This window comes from Leucopleurus acutus (assembly GCF_964270905.1).
Source record: "Leucopleurus acutus genome assembly, chromosome: 7".
Taxonomy (NCBI): Eukaryota; Metazoa; Chordata; class Mammalia; order Artiodactyla; family Delphinidae; genus Leucopleurus; species Leucopleurus acutus.
The window spans coordinates 87982201-87998390 of record NC_139150.1 but is presented as its reverse complement, the minus strand read 5'-3'; the positions used below and the strand labels follow the sequence as shown (position 1 = coordinate 87998390).

General features: G+C 40.1%; 1 pseudogene across 1 annotated transcript; it reads right to left on the bottom strand.

Annotated features, from left to right (window-relative positions):
• Positions 1–13759: 13759 nt before the first annotated feature.
• LOC309964589 (dnaJ homolog subfamily C member 15-like) lies at positions 13760–14284 on the bottom strand (annotated as a pseudogene). Its single transcript has one exon. The product of its transcript is annotated as a dnaJ homolog subfamily C member 15-like (transcript).
• Between the last annotated feature and the right edge of the window lie 1906 nt (positions 14285–16190).

Sequence of the window (16190 nt, the reverse complement as noted above, 5' to 3'; positions counted from 1 at the left end):
CCAGCAAGGATCTCATTCAGATTTGATGGAGAAATTGAAACCTTTACAGACAAGCAAAAGCTGAGAGAGTTCAGCACCACCAAACCAGCTTTACAAAAAATGCTAAACGAACTTCTCTAGGCAAAAAACACAAGAGAAGGAAAAGACCTACAATAACAAACCCAAAACAATTTAGAAAATGGGAATACAAACATACATATCGATAAATACCTTAAATGTAAATGGACTAAATGCTCCCACCGAAAGACACAGATTGGCTGAATGGATACAAAACAAGACCCACATATATTGCTGTCTACAAGAGACCCATGTCAGACCTAGAGAAACATACAGACTGAATGTAAGGGGATGGAAAAAGATATTTCCTGCAAATGGAAACCAAAAGAAAGCTCGAGTAGCAATTCTCATATCAGAAAAAATAGACTTTAGAAAAAAGACTATTAGAAGAGACAAAGAAGGGCACTACATAATGATCAAGGGATCGATCCAAGAAGAAGATATAACAATTGTAAATATATATGCACCCAACATAGGAGCACCTCAATACATAAGGCAAATACTAACAGCCATAAACAAGGAAATCGACAGTAACACATTCATAATAGGGGACTTTAACACCCTACTTTCACAAATGAACAGATCATCCAAAATGAAAATAAATAAGGAAACACAAGCTTTAAATGATACATTAAACAAGATGCACTTAATTGATATTTATAGGACACTCCATCCAAAAACAACAGAATACACATTTTTCTCAAGTGCTCATGCAACATTCTCCAGGATAGATCATATCTTGGGTCACAAATCAAGCCTTGGTAAATTTAAGAAAATTGAAATTGTATCAAGTACCTTTTCTGACCACAATGCTATGAGACTAGATATCAATTACAGGAAACGATCTGTAAAAAATAAAAACACATGGAGGCTAACAATACACTACTTAATAACAAAGTGCTCTCTGAAGAAATCAAAGAGGAAATTTAAAAATACCTAGCAAAAATGACAATGGAGACACGACGACCCAAAACCTCTGGGATACAGCAAAAGCAGTTCTAAGAGGGAAGTTTATAACAATACAAGCCCACCTTTAGAAACAGGAAACATCTCGAATAAACAACCTAACCTTGCACCTAAAGCCATTAGAGAAAGAAGAACAAAAAAACCCCAAAGTTAGCAGAAGGAAAGAAATCATAAAAATTAGATCAGAAATAAATGAAAAAGAAATGAAGGAAAGGACAGCAAAGATCAATAAAACTAAAAGCTGGTTCTTTGAGAAGATAAACAAAATAGACAAACCATTAGCCAGACTCATCAAGAAAAAAAGGGAGAAGACTCAAATCAATAGAATTACAAATGAAAAAGGAGAAGTAACAACTGACACTGCAGAAATACAAAAGATCATGAGATATTACTACAAGCAACTCTATGCCAATAAAATGGACAACCTGGAAGAAATGGACAAATTCTTAGAAATGCACAACAACCTGGCAAGACTGAATCAGGAAGAAATAGAAAATATGAACAGACCAATCACATGCACTGAAATTGAAACTGTTTTTAAAAATCTTCCAACAAACAAAAGCCCAGGACCAGATGGCTTCACAGGCGAATTCTATCAAACATTTAGAGAAGAGCTAACACCTATCCTTCTCAAACTCTTCCAAAATATAGCAGAGGGAGAAACACTCCCAAATTCCTTCTACAAGGCCACCGTCACCTTGATACCTAAACCAGACAAGGACGTCACAAAGAAAGAGAACTACAGGCCAATATCACTGATGAACATAGATGCAGAAATCCTCAACAAAATACTAGCAAACAGAATCCAACAGCACATTAAAAGCATCATACACCATGATCAAGTGGGGTTTATTCCAGGAATGCAAGGATTCTTCAATATACGCAAATCTATCAATGTGATAAACCATATTAACAAATTGAAGGAGAAAAACCATATGATCATCTCAATAGATACAGAGAAAGCTTTTGACAAAATTCAACACCCATTTAGGATAAAAACCCTGCAGAAAGTAGGCATAGAGGGAACTTTCCTCAACATAATAAAGGCCATATATGACAAGCCCACAGCAAACATCATCCTCAATGGTGAAAACCTGAAAGCATTTCCAATAAGATCAGGAACAAGACAAGGTTGCCCACTCTCACCACTCTTATTCAACATAGTTTTGCAAGTTTTAGCCACAGCAATCAGAGAAGAAAAGGAAATAAAAGGAATCCAAATCGGAAAAGAAGAAGTAAAGCTGTCACTGTTTGCAGATGACATGATACTATATATATAGAATGCTAAAGATGCTACCAAAAAACTACTAGAGCTAATCAATGAATTTGGTAAAGTAGCAGGATACGAAATTAATGCACAGAAATCTCTGGCACTCCTATACACTAATGATGAAAAATCTGAAAGAGAAACTAAGGAAACGCTCACTTTTACCACTGCAACAAAAGGAATAAAATATCTAGGAATAAACCTACCTAAGGAGACATAAGACCTGTATGCAGAAAACCATAACACACTGATGAAGGAAATTAAAGATGATACAAATAGATGGAGAGATATACCATGTTCTTGGATTGGAAGAATCAACATTTTGAAAATGGCTATACTACCCAAAGCAACCTACAGATTCAATACAATCCCTATCAAACTACCACTGGCATTTTTCACAGAACTAGAACAAAAAATTTCACAATTTGTATGGAAACACAAAAGACCCTGAATAGCAAAAGAAATCTTGAGAACAAAAAATGGAGCTGGACGAATCAGGCTCCCTGACTTCAGACTATACTACAAAGCTACAGTAATCAAGACAGTATGGTGTTGGCACAAAGACAGAAAGATAGATCAATGGAACAGGATAGAAAGCCCAGAGATAAACCCACGCACATATGGTCACCTTATCTTTGATAAAGTAGGCAGGAATGTACAGTGGAGAAAGGACAGCCTCTTCAATAAGTGGTGCTGGGAAAACTGGACAGGTACATGTAAAAGTATGAGATTAAAACACTCCCTAACACCATACACAAAAAATAAGCTCAAAATGGATTAAAGACCTAAATGTAAGTCCAGAAACTATCAAACTCTTAGAGGAAAACATAGGCAGAACACTCTATGACGTAAATCACAGCAAGATCCTTTCTGACCCACCTCCTAGAGTAATGGAAATAAAAACAAAAATAAACAAACGGGACCTAATGAAACTTCAAAGTTTTTGCACCGCAAAGGAAACCATAGGGCTTCCCTGGTGGCGCAGTGGTTGAGAGTCCGCCTGCTGATGCAGGGGACATGGGTTCGTGTCCCTGTCCAGGAGGATCCCACATGCCGCGGAGCGGCTGGGCCCGTGAGCCATGGCCGCTGAGCCTGCTTGTCTGGAGCCTGTGCTCTGCAATGGGAGAGGCCGCAGCAGTGAGAGGCCTGCGTAGCACAAAACAACAAAAAAAAGGAAACCATAAACAAGACCAAAAGACAACCCTCAGAATGGGAGAAAATATTTGCAAATGAAGCAACTGACAAAGGATTAATTTCCAAAATTTACAAGCATCTCAATAACAAAAAAAGAAAGAACCCAATCCAAAAGTGGGCACAAGACCTAAATAGATATTTCTCCAAAGAAGATATACAGACTGCCAACAAACACATGAAAGAATGCTCAACATCATTAATCATTAGAGAAATGCAAATCAAAACTACAATGAGATATCATCTCACACCAGTCAGAATGGCCATCATCAAAAAATCTAGAAACAATAAATGCTGGAGAGGGTGTGGAGAAAAGGGAACACTCTTGCACTGCTGGTGGAAATGTGAGTTGGTACAGCCACTATGGAGAACAGTATGGAGGTTCCTTAAAAAACTACAAATAGAACTACCATATGACCCAGCAATCCCACTACTGGGCATATACCCTGAGAAAACCATAATTCAAAAAGAGTCATGTACCAAAATGTTCATTGCAGCTCTATTTACAATAGCCCGGAGATGGAAACAACCTAAGTGCCCATCTTTGGATGAATGGATAAAGAAGATGTGGCACATATATACAATGGAATATTACTCAGCCATAAAAAGAAACGAAATTGAGCTATTTGTAATGAGGTGGATAGACCTAGAGTCTGTCATACAGAGTGAAGTAAGTCAGAAAGAGAAAGACAAATACCGTATGCTAACACATATATATGGAATTTAAGAAAAAATATGTCATGAAGAACCTAGGGGCAAGACAGGAATAAAGGCATGACCTACTAGAGAACGGACTGGAGTATATGGGGAGGGGGAGGGGTGAGCTGTTACAAAACGAGAGAGTGGCATGGACATATATACACTACCAAACATAAAATAGATAGCTAGTGGGAAGCAGCCGCATAGCACAGGGCGATCAGCTCGGTGCTTTGTGACCGCCTGGAGGGGTGGGATAGGGAGGGTGGGAGGGAGGGAGACGCAAGAGAGAAGAGATATGGGAACATATGTATATGTATAGCTGATTTACTTTGTTATAAGGCAGAAGCTAACAGACTATTTTAAAGCAACTGTATCTCAATAAAGATGTTTAAAAAAAAAAGATTACATTTTGAGTTAATTTTTGTGAAAGGTGTAAAGTCTATTTCTAGTTTCTTTTTTTAAAACATTTGACTGTGCAATTGTTCTAGCACCATTTGATGAAAGATTATACTTTCTCCAATGTGTTGCCTTTGGTCTTCTGTCAAAAGTCAGTTGATCATATTTGTGTGAATCTGCTTCTGGGCTCTCTATTCTATTCTACTGATATGTTTATCTTTTCTTTCACCAACACCAGGCTGTCTTGATTATGTAGCTTTATAGCATGTCTTGATGTCAGGTAGTATCTGTCCTCCAGCTTTGTTCTTCTTCAGCATTGCTTTGGTTATTCTGGGTCTTTTGTGTTTTCATATAAACTTTATTCAAAGTTCTTTTTCTTTATTTTTTTTACTGAAGTATGGCTGATTTGCAGTTTTGTGCTAGTTTCTGGTGTACAACAACGTGATTCAGTTATACATACATATACATTTTCTTTTCATATTCTTTTCCATTATGGTGTGTTTTCATATAAACTTTAGAATAAGTTTTTCAATATCTACAAAATAGCTTGCTAGGATTTTGATTTGGATTGTGTAGATTCAATACATAAAGTTGGGAAGAATTGACATCTCAAAAAAAAAAAAAAAAAGAAAAAGTTGCCATTCAATCTAGCCAGAGTTTACTTCTTGAGGCATGTGTAACAAATTGCAGGCATTTATTACATGCTTAGTTGCCTAGATGGTATGTCCTAAAGCTAGAGTCTTTCAAAATGTTGTTTTCTTGACATTTGATTGTTCACTTGAAGCCTTTACACATCTTTCATTGGTGGGGTGTGAATAAAGATTGAGGTTACCTCAGATGGGACCGGAACAGTGGTAGTCATTTCAGAGAAGCTCAACGCAGGGAGTAGAGAAGCTCAAAAATACAATGCTACCTCTGCCTTGGGTGGATGTTTTTGATTTTCCAAAGTTATCAAATGAAAAGGCAGCTGTTCCAGAGACTATCAAGCCCTGTGACTGAACATGACATTTAGCTTCAATTAGCACACATTACCTGCCTTTTATGCTTGATATTTCAGAAGCACTCAGAGGACTGCTCATCCTTGGGTCTAAAAGACTGGAGGTGGACACATAGATGCCATCCCAGCTGCATACAACCAACCGCATTTTATCTACCATCCACAACATGTATGGTTTAGTCAAGATTCTGTCATAGAGCAGCTTTTCAGAAGAAGAAAAAATTGTTTTTGTCAGCTGTCCAATGGAGCAGACTGGGTGTTCCTTCTGTTTTCTCTCTTGGGAGTGGTCCTGAGTCCTCACATGTCCCATGACAAACATGCCTCAGAGAACAAGTTGTGCTGTGAGCCAGGTAGCATCACTGGAAACTCTACCAGAAATTAGTGTGGGCCTCAGTTAACCCAGCACCAATGCCCCATGCGTAGGTTCCCCTGCACTGGCAGCTGCAAACTTCCTGAGGCTCACAAACTCAGCATGTCAAAAACAAGAATCATGACCCACCTCTCCAAACTCCTTCTCTCTGTGCTTCCTGTCCCAGTCACTGGAACCACCATCCATCTGGAAACATGGAGATCTTTCTTGACTGGTTCCTCCCCTCACTCCCAAAGCAAACTTTCAACAAGTTCAGCCATTGGCCTTCTGACTTTTCTCAAATCTATCCACTTCGCTCCATCTCAACCTCAACACCCTAGTCCAAGCAACACCCATCTCTCTTCTGAAGGACTCTGACACCTTCCCAACTGGTCAGCCACATCCACTGCCCCTCTACCCACTGTCTACCCTAGTCCATGGTAACTTTTCAAAACACAATTCTATTGCTGCCCTTATGAAGGCTCTTCAACAATTTCCCACTGATCTCAGGACAGAGATCAGTATCCAGGTTTGTGGTGGTCTGGCCTCTGCCTGTGACTCCTCATCTCAGGCCATAAAACATCCTCCAAATCTTGACAAACCAGCCCTGCTGGCTTTCCTCTCATCCATGCTCCCTCTCCCCACAAGGCATTTGTACCTGCTGTTCCCTCTGTCTGCAATGGAACCATCCCAACACCATTCCCCTTTTATTATTGTGGTAAAATATACATAACATAAAATTTACCATTTTAACTAATTTAAATATACACTTCAGTAGCATTAAGCACTTTCACATTGTTGTGCAAAAGTATGGAACATTTCACAAATTTGTGTGTCATCCTTGCACAGGGGCCATGCTAATTGTATTTTTCCAATTTTAGTCTATGTGCTGCTGAAGTGAGCACCTTCTCCCTTATGACTATAAAGTCTGACCCATCTTCCATTTATTCAGGGAAGCCTTTCAAGACCAGGTCCATCACAATCATACATTCCCCTTGAATGCACGGCACCCAGTATGAGTTATATCAGCCGTCCCCAACCTTTTTGGCACTAGGGACCGGTTTCGTGGAAGACAATTTTTCCACGGGCTGGGGTGAGAGATGGTTCATGTGGTAATGTGAGCGATGGGGAGCGATGGGGAGCGGCAGATAAAGCTTCACTCGCTCACCTGCCGCTCACCTCCTGCTGTGCGGCCAGGTTCCTAACAGGCCGAGGACTGGGGATTGGGGACCCCTGAGTTATATGCTTGTTTCATTGGTGTCTGTTCTGTCTCACTAGACTATGAGCTCCTTGAGGGCAGCACTCAGGGCATAGAGGAATGTTAGGTACACAGTGGGAGCTCAGTGCATCCTAGTTAAATGAATAAACACAGAAATGCAATTCTACCTTCAGTGGAAAACATCTTTGACTTTATTATAGAAAATTATGAAGTTCTGCATTGCCTTGAACTCCATTCCAGAGCAGGATCTTGACTTCACCTTTGAAAAACTAAAATCAATAATGAGGGATTTTTTTTTATCTTTTTCTCAAATAGAAGAATTATTAATGCAGATTTTATCTCTCATAAAAGGGGAAACACCTGATGGTCTTTATTTCTTATATTCATTGAATATATATATTTATTTTTCTATTAAAAATGTTTATTCATTTTTCTGTGGTATTTGTTTTTTAAATTTTTATTGGAGTATAGTTGATTGACAATGTTGTGTTAGTTTCTGCTGTACAGCAAAGTGAATCAGTTATACATATACATATATCCACTCCTTTTTAGATTTTTTTCCCAATGTAGGTCATTACAGAGTACTGAGTAGAGCTCCCTGCACTGTACTGTAGGTCCTTATTAGTTTCCTATTTTATATAGAGTAGTGTGTATATGTCAATCCCAATCTCCCAGTTTATCCCCCCCTTCTCCCCTGGTAAACATAAGTTTGTTTCTTTACATCAGTGACTCTATTGCTGTTTTGTAAATAAGTCCATTTGTACCATTTTTTTTAGATTCCACATACAAGCGATATCATGTGATAGTCTTTAAATAGTAGGTTTTCCTTCGATTCTATGCATCACGGTTTCACAACTATTGACACTCAGACCTCTGAAGCAGTTTGTAATTTCCAAAAACTAATGTCAAGTAGAGCCTATTTTGCCTAAGCCTGCAAGATACTCAGCAAGATGCTGCCCCACCACATCTGTAAAGAAGTCCCCACCTCTCATTGGGGCTGATAGTGGGTTCTGAAGATGGCTTTCCCTGGAACCTGAGGTATGTCTGCAGCCACCAAGTTCATGGAGAACTTGTCACACCCAACTCCAAGAAGGCCTGCTATGGGCCAGACTGGGTAGGTCTGAGATTTCATGAGACCAAGGATGCCAACACTGAGTTATAGCAAGGACAGCTGACATTCACGTGACCCTTCACACTTTATGGGTTATTCATAACACCAAGAGCTCTTAGGAAGCAACATCAACAACAGCGTTCTCATTTTACAGATGAGGGGAAAACACTTAGAAGTCAAGCAGCTGGTCCAACATCCCTTAGCCAGGAGCCAGGCCAGATTTAGCACATGGTTTTAGAGCCTAAACCCTTGCTTTTGTTACTCCACTTTGTGCAATATGTCATTAACTACTGCATTTTTTAAAGGCAACTTCTATTCCCACAGCACCCTAGAAATGGTATCAATAAAGTTCTTCTGGTCACTTTGCACCATGGGTGGAGCCATGGAAAGTAGAAAGACATGTGGCCTGTGATTATAAGGCCCTTTAATGTGCTTGAACATTTACCTTACCACTTGATCGCATACTCTGTGGTTATTCATTAAGTGTGTTCTGGTCCCCTGGCTGATCAAAAGTCTGGAGGTATCACACGATGATCAAGACTGCTTGGTAACACACAAAACCTTAAAAGCCCTGGGTCCATGAGCTATCCCCGGGTTCTGTCTCCACTGTAGAGTGTGTCTTCATGCAGACACAGTCTTGAAGCTGGTTCCTGTCCTGGCTTTCTGCAAAGTTTCACTTAATCTTTGGGAAAAACTAGAATGCCCTCTGTCTCTAAGCATAGCTTCTGGTAGGCTGAGTCCATTCAGTTTCCTATAAATCCTGCTTGTTCCCACCCTCTTCACAGAGAACATGGTGAAAAACACACTAATCTCTTGGATCAAAGTGAGAACAAATGCGTAATGCTCCCACTGCAGGATGAGAGCGTGCTTGGATAACCCTGTGGGCTCTTGGCTGGGGAGGTGATGAAAGGGAGAGAGGTGCCTGTCACGAGGTCATGGACCAAAACCTTCTGACACCTGTCCCCTTGCCACCATACTTGGCCCTGCTGAGCCAAAGATTCCAGTAACCAAAAATATCCCTCTGTCTGCATGTCCCATCTCCCCGTTAGGTTTTCCTTTTTCATATCTATGAATTTGCCTTTCATCACCTCTGCCACATGTTCCCCTGAGCTCCGTATGACCCTTACCTCCTCTCCCCTTGGCCACAGCTCATTTCTTTTCATGTTAACCATCAAAATTTCAACAGGAGCAGAATGTAGGTAACTTAGCTTTATTCACTCAGCAGTGCATGCACACATCCCCCAAACTTTTATTACCTACCTCCATCTTAGGATTTCTTTTTTAAACAAAGCTCCTTTGCTTAAAAAAGACATCTTCCCAGGCTTCCTTCATCTCTTACTTCAGTGGTCTCACCTTCCAATTAAAAGACTTCAAACAGTTCGGGGACAGAGGGAAAGGGTTTTATGTTGTTTTCATGATTTTTTAAAATCAACATCATCTTCATCATTGTCATCATCATCATCATCGTTATTACTGTTATCATTTAGTATTGATTTTCACTCTGATCCTTACTTACAAAATCCTCTCTCCTAACATAAAAACATTCTACTTTTGTATTACTTGAAATTAATGGTTCTGTTGTTGAATTTTAACTGTCAGCTTAAGAATAGTTTCCACTGGTGTCTGCATTTTACCATCCATACATGCTCATTTTTCCCCTCAGGTGTGTGTTATTTTTTTTAACATAAGGGCTTCACACAAGGAAACTGTGTATAAAAGGCATCAAGAACATATCTGTGGTCAGACATAACAACTCAGAGGCATAGGAAGACCCTGGTTATTCACGTAGCTATTCCTGTCCTTTAACTTTTCCTACTTTTTCAGAGAAAATTGATGCCCTGAGAAAACCACTAGTGGTTTTGGAGAAATACTGATTTTTTTGAGGGGAAAATCTTGCATTTCCATAACCAGGTGCTTACTTACCAGCACTTATAGTTTAAACAAACCATTTTACTCTTAAAATTATTCATGACAATGTATCTTGAAGAGCTCATTTAACAAACTTACTATGGAAACCATGGACTGAATGGAAAGTCTACAAAGCAGAATTGGAGAAGAACAGCATACTAAAGCACATTAGCAGCTTTCTCTCTGCTAATACTGAAAGGGCTGATCTGAAAAAGAAACCTTTGGGCTGCAAAGCATGACATTGTGTTGGGAATTAAATTTCTCTTAGTGCACTGAGTATTAAGCAAAATGGATTGCTGTAAGTGTCTATGTATGGTCATTCAGCACGTGTAGGAGAATTTGTGTCCGGTAGCAACAACAACAGTCGTTACAAAAGTTGAACGTGCCTGGTGAGCACAGGCAGCCAGCTGGGGAGGCAGCCGTGGTGATGGGGACACCAACCTAACCAGACATTCATTGTTGGGTGAGTACCAACCTGACTTCTTGGTGCTTCAAAAGCATAAACAGGAGTCACTGTATTGTACATCTGTATCTTATATAATATTGTACATCAACTATACTTCAATTTTAAAATATGATATTAAAAAAAGCATAGGGCTTCCCTGGTGGCGCAGTGGTTGAGAGTCCCCCTGCCGATGCAGGGGACACGGGTTCGTGCCCCGGTCTGGGAAGATCCCACATGCCGCGGAGCGGCTGGGCCCGTGAGCCATGGCCGCTGAGCCTGCGCGTCCGGAGCCTGTGCTCCGCAACGGGAGAGGCCACAACAGTGAGAGGCCCGCGTACCACAAAAAAAAAAAAAAAAAAGCATAAACAAGATGATTTATAGGGACTTGAAATCTAGTTTAGAAAAACAAAATTAGTGGAATGAGACCAACATGGAACTGGTTAGATGCTAAGAGCTGTTCCTAGAGTAGGGGCAGTTTCCTTATTCTTCTGTCACTTTGTTCACTGCCACTTTGACAAGAGACGTCCTCAGTCTTTGTACCTTGGATTGCTACTATGGAAAAATTCCCCAGAGAGTAACTTTATTATGATTCTCTCATTCTTACTCAGTAATTTGTTCCAACATTACCCACCATAGTTATAGAAAACCTATTCTGAATATGCAGAGACTATATTCATTTTGGGTCCCAAAGTAGAAAGGGACAACTTTCTAGCTAATTAATTTTACTTGCATTTTTGTTTTCAGGCCTACATATTTATTTTAAGTAATGCCTTATACACAGCACTCAAAACTGGTTTTTCAGATTAGAATATACGATATAAAGAACCTCAGACATTTCAATCACTTATAATCATGAAGTATTCTACTGAAACATAACCACTGACCCTGAGCACAGATATTATCTACTGCTGTGTAACAAATTACTCCAAAATTTACTGACTTAAAACAGCAATAAACATTTACTATCTTTTACAGTTTTTGTGAGGCAAGAACTTAGGGTGGTCCTGGATCCATGTCTCTCACAAGGTCATAGTAGGTAAGGGCTGCCAGGATCTGATAGCTTGGTGAGCTGGAAGATCTACATGCATACTAGCCTATCCACACGGCTGGCAGCCATACTGGTTGTTGATACCAAGCCTCAGGTCTCTACCATGTGTGCTTCTCCACAAGGCTGGTTGAATATCTCCATGACGTGGTGGCAGGTTTCCCACAGAGCAAATGTGATGTGAGAGGTGGAGGTTATATCCCGTTTATGACCCAGTCTCAGTAGTCAAATAACATCTCTTCTATTCATTAGAAGTGAGTCACTAAGTCCAGCCAGCATTCAAGGGGAAGGGAATTAAGCTCTACATTTTTTTTTTTTTTTTTTTTTGCGGTACACAGGCCTCTCACCGTTGTGGCCTCTCCCATTGCGGAGCACAGGCTCCAGACACACAGGCTCAGCGGCCATGGCTAACGGGCCTAGCCGCTCCGCGGCATGTGGGATCCTCCCGGACCGGGGCACGAACCCGTGTCCCCTGAATCGGCAGGCGGACTCTCAACCACTGCGCCACCAGGGAAGCCCAAGCTCTACATTTTGAAGGGATGGGTATCATAATTTGCAGAAGTGTTTTAAAACCATCAGTGGTTATAGATAAATGTAAATTATTTTAAAGCTTTATAGCTTATTTTGAGATATAATTTATGTAAAGTAAAATTCATAAATCTTAAGTGTACAGCTAAGTAGTTTTACATGAGTATATACCTGTATAACCACCACCTAGATCAAAATATACAACGTTTTTGTTGTGTGTAATGTATAATATTTTTCAGCTCCTTAGAAAGTTTCATCATGTGAATTACACTGAATTTTCTGTGTACACAACCACCATCTACAAAGACACCTCTAGTTCTTCCTTTCTCATCTTTGTAACTTTTCTTTATACTTCTCTTGATTTTTCTCTACTGTCTGGGACCTCCAGTACAATGTTGAATAGATGTAGTGTGAGTGGACATCCTTGTCTCGTTCTCAACTTAGGGGAATATGTTCCGTATTTCACCATATACATCTGTAGGTTGTTTTGTAGATAACTTTTATCAGATCAAGGAAGCTCCATTCCTGATTTGGTTAAGCATTGGCAGTAGGCATATAAAGAGAATCATGGTTCATGACTTTACTACCTGCTCATCAGTATTAAACATTAGCCAGAGTATTGCCTTTAGCTGCAAATGTCCCTTACCTAATTTAGAGAAAAATTATACCAGGTCTACACATTAAAAAAAAATATTGCCCAGAGCAGTCCTCAATTTCCAAACATACCGATCTTCAAAAATGTATTTGTTTGTCAGTCCTTTGTAAATTGCAAGACTTTTTCACATGTAAGCTTAATTATGTTTGGTGCTTAACTATAAAAGCCAACTACAAAAGTGTATTTAATCTACCTTGTGCCCGAAGTTACAGTCTCAGCTACTGGCAGGGGATGGTGGTGGAGCTCTGAAGAGAAATGGAAGGAGGAAGAGAGGAAGCCCAAGCAGCAGCAGCAGCCACAGCTTGTGGGGAAGGCAGTTCTTGTTGCCACAGACTCCCCAAGCAACCCCATAGCTGGGTGTGGCTGACACTTGCAAATTAGCATCATGTAAATCAGGGCTCTCTGAACCCCACCATATGTGCTGAAGAATTTTTAAATGTCTCAACACCCAATTCGTATAGCTCTAAAAGCAATAAACTTTAAAATAAGAACACTGGAATAGCACTGACAGAGTGGTCTCCAAATTCATTGTCACATTTACTCCTCACAGCAGGCCTGTGAGGTTGACAGACGAGGACACAGGCTTAGAGACATTCAGTGACTTGCCCAAGATTTCCCAGCCTAGAACATTTGCACCCAGGACCTGATCCAAGACTAGGAGCGTGAAGTCTTTTCACTGTATCATGTTGGCAACTGATTGCCTTTTTTTTTAATGTTTTCTTTTAATCCCTGCCACGGGTGTGTTCATGCTTAATGTAACTTTTTCTGATTGTTCATCTTTTACTATTATATAGTTTAGTAGTGGAAGAAATGATTGTGGTCAGTACATGTATGAAAATTATGAAGGCCATGGTTTAGATTAACTTGCAGGACATTTTTTATGAGGTTCCCCCTTTTTCTGCTTCAGAGTTGTCCTTGAGCATCAGTCAATGTTTGGTGGTTGCTTCTAGCAAGTCTTTTGCTTCATTAATTTTGGTTGCTAAGTAAGGAGATCCACCTTTATCTGAGTGATTCAAAATCATGATTCTCCTGTGAGCTGCTCTAATCTTGGCCTTGCTGGCAGATGGGCTGACACCCAAAATAAAACTCACTTCTCACCTATTCATTTTCTGTTCAAATCCTCCTTTATAGTAGGATGAAAAGCTAGGAGTTGAAATCTTCTTTGCAGTTTCTGTGATTTCTTGTCCTAGAGGTTTCCAGATCTGAAATGCACAATGACCTGAAAATCCAAGAGCTGCAATACCCAGTCCCACAGCTATCAAACTTCTTGCCAGTCCCCGGTCGCCGTTGGCATCTGACCGCTTGGTGTGGGGTGGGGGGGTTAGACGGCTGGGATGCCACCGCCAAGGGCTTAATGTAACTCTAGATGTTACTTTGATGTAAATTGAAGCAACTATTATAAAAACGGCTATTTTTAGATTCCCAACCTTGGTCACAGTGCATTTAGCCATTTGGTTGAACAAATAGAGAAATTTTCTTCCTCGTCCTCCAGTGTGTGTACCTTTATCACATTTTAAGACTTCTGCTACAAAACATCTATCAATAGAAGACTTGTCAAATAAATTTTGACATCTTAAAAAAAAAAAAGGAATTCTGCTTCAGGTGACAAGGTATAAAAGTGGGACAAAGCTGATAAAGGAATAGTTCTATAATTTGGCAAGTACCCTAAATATTACCCACCAGAAGACTAATAATAATAATGAAAGTCATTCAGCATCATCATTTCATTATGTCAGCACATCCGTTTCCCACCGCCGTGTGCAAGGTCCTGCCTTGGGCGTTCTTAGAGCCATGACTAAGTAAAACTTCAGCAAGCAATTCTCAATTTACTAATACTTCCTAATGCAGATGTTGGGATCATATTTGCTTTTCAAATGGAAAAACACAAAACACACACAAGGACACTGTAGGATATACACATTTTGGACATCATATTGATTTTTACAGTAGGAGGTGTTCTGCAAGGCTGCTTTTGATACCAGATATGCAGGCATTGGTGAGCAGGTGAGGGATGTCTCTGGTCTCCATCTAGAGAGAAAGTCCCATTTATCATGTGACATTCACATGCACCAGAGGGGAATGGCATTAGGGCACAGAGAGGCCTGGTGATCCCACCTCTAAGTGACGCAACTGTAGATCCATCCAAAGGGCTGATCAAAGAGCAGCTGGCTGGGCTGGATGTGTGCCAGGGTAGCTATGACTTACAGATCCAGCAAGGAAAACGAAGGGACTCTCAATGTTTAAACAATAAATGACAGCCTCGAGGGGAGACAGACTCACTTTTCTCAAGGTTTTCTATTTGAACAAGATGACCTCAGCATCAAGTATGAAAGGGCATCTTTCCAAAGGCTGTTAATATTAGTCTCGCTTGCTATGTAAACAATAACAGAAGGCATCAAAGCCAGAATGCCATTACTCCTTGGCTTGTGAACATTCAAGTAGAGCTGATTGCTCTGTTTTTATTATTGTTGTTATTAAATCATTGATTGGATCATCCCATGGAACATGAAAGTTTACATCAAGATTGATTTTTCCAAAAGTAAAGCTGCAACAGTATTTGAGTGTGGCTTTTACCTCCTTAATTTTCTGAAGTTCTCTTAAGTGAGAAAGCCAGTGATCTAAATAGGTGGTAGGCAGGATTTAGAAGGCTTTTTCAGGTCTCTAGTTAGCATGAAATCTTTTTTTAAATTACTGCTCCTCTAGACATTTATTTTGAAGTGCCCTGCCATGGCTTTGATGACTGCCAGTCTAGGTTTCAAACCTCTCCCCTGCCTACCATGCGATTAGGAGTACATCACTTCCTGCAGAAAAAAGGATGACAAGAACCCCTGGCTCCACTGGGAGAATCAGAGGATAGACACTGGAGAGAACTTGGTCTTTTCTGGAGGTCACCCGAGAAAAGTAAGGTGTTCTGTCATCCTTCCCTGATAGGTGATTTCTTAAGCTAATTACTCTCTCCTTTAAATGTAGTCTCTACAAGATATCACAGGAAATGAATTTTTGGCTCTCTCTCACCGAGCTGTTTTTCAAGTGCTTTCCAATGAAATTCACATTGTTTACCCCAATTTCATCTATTCATAGTTTGTGGCATTTTTCCAAGCTCTAGTTTATATTTTTTCATGCTCCCTTTTTGTTCTTTGATATAAAGCTTTCAGAGTTTTGCCATTCTGCTGTGAGGCTGTGTCTTACTCATATTAGAAAACTTAATGCCAAGGAAGGAAGGTTTCAGTTGTTTCTTCTGAGGTCCTGCTTTAGACAGGTTTGTCAAGTTCCTTCATGTGATTTTTTATGGCTCCCCCACCTAAGTACAAAAGTAGGCACCAGTGATCATTTTATTAAATGAACTGACTCAGAACT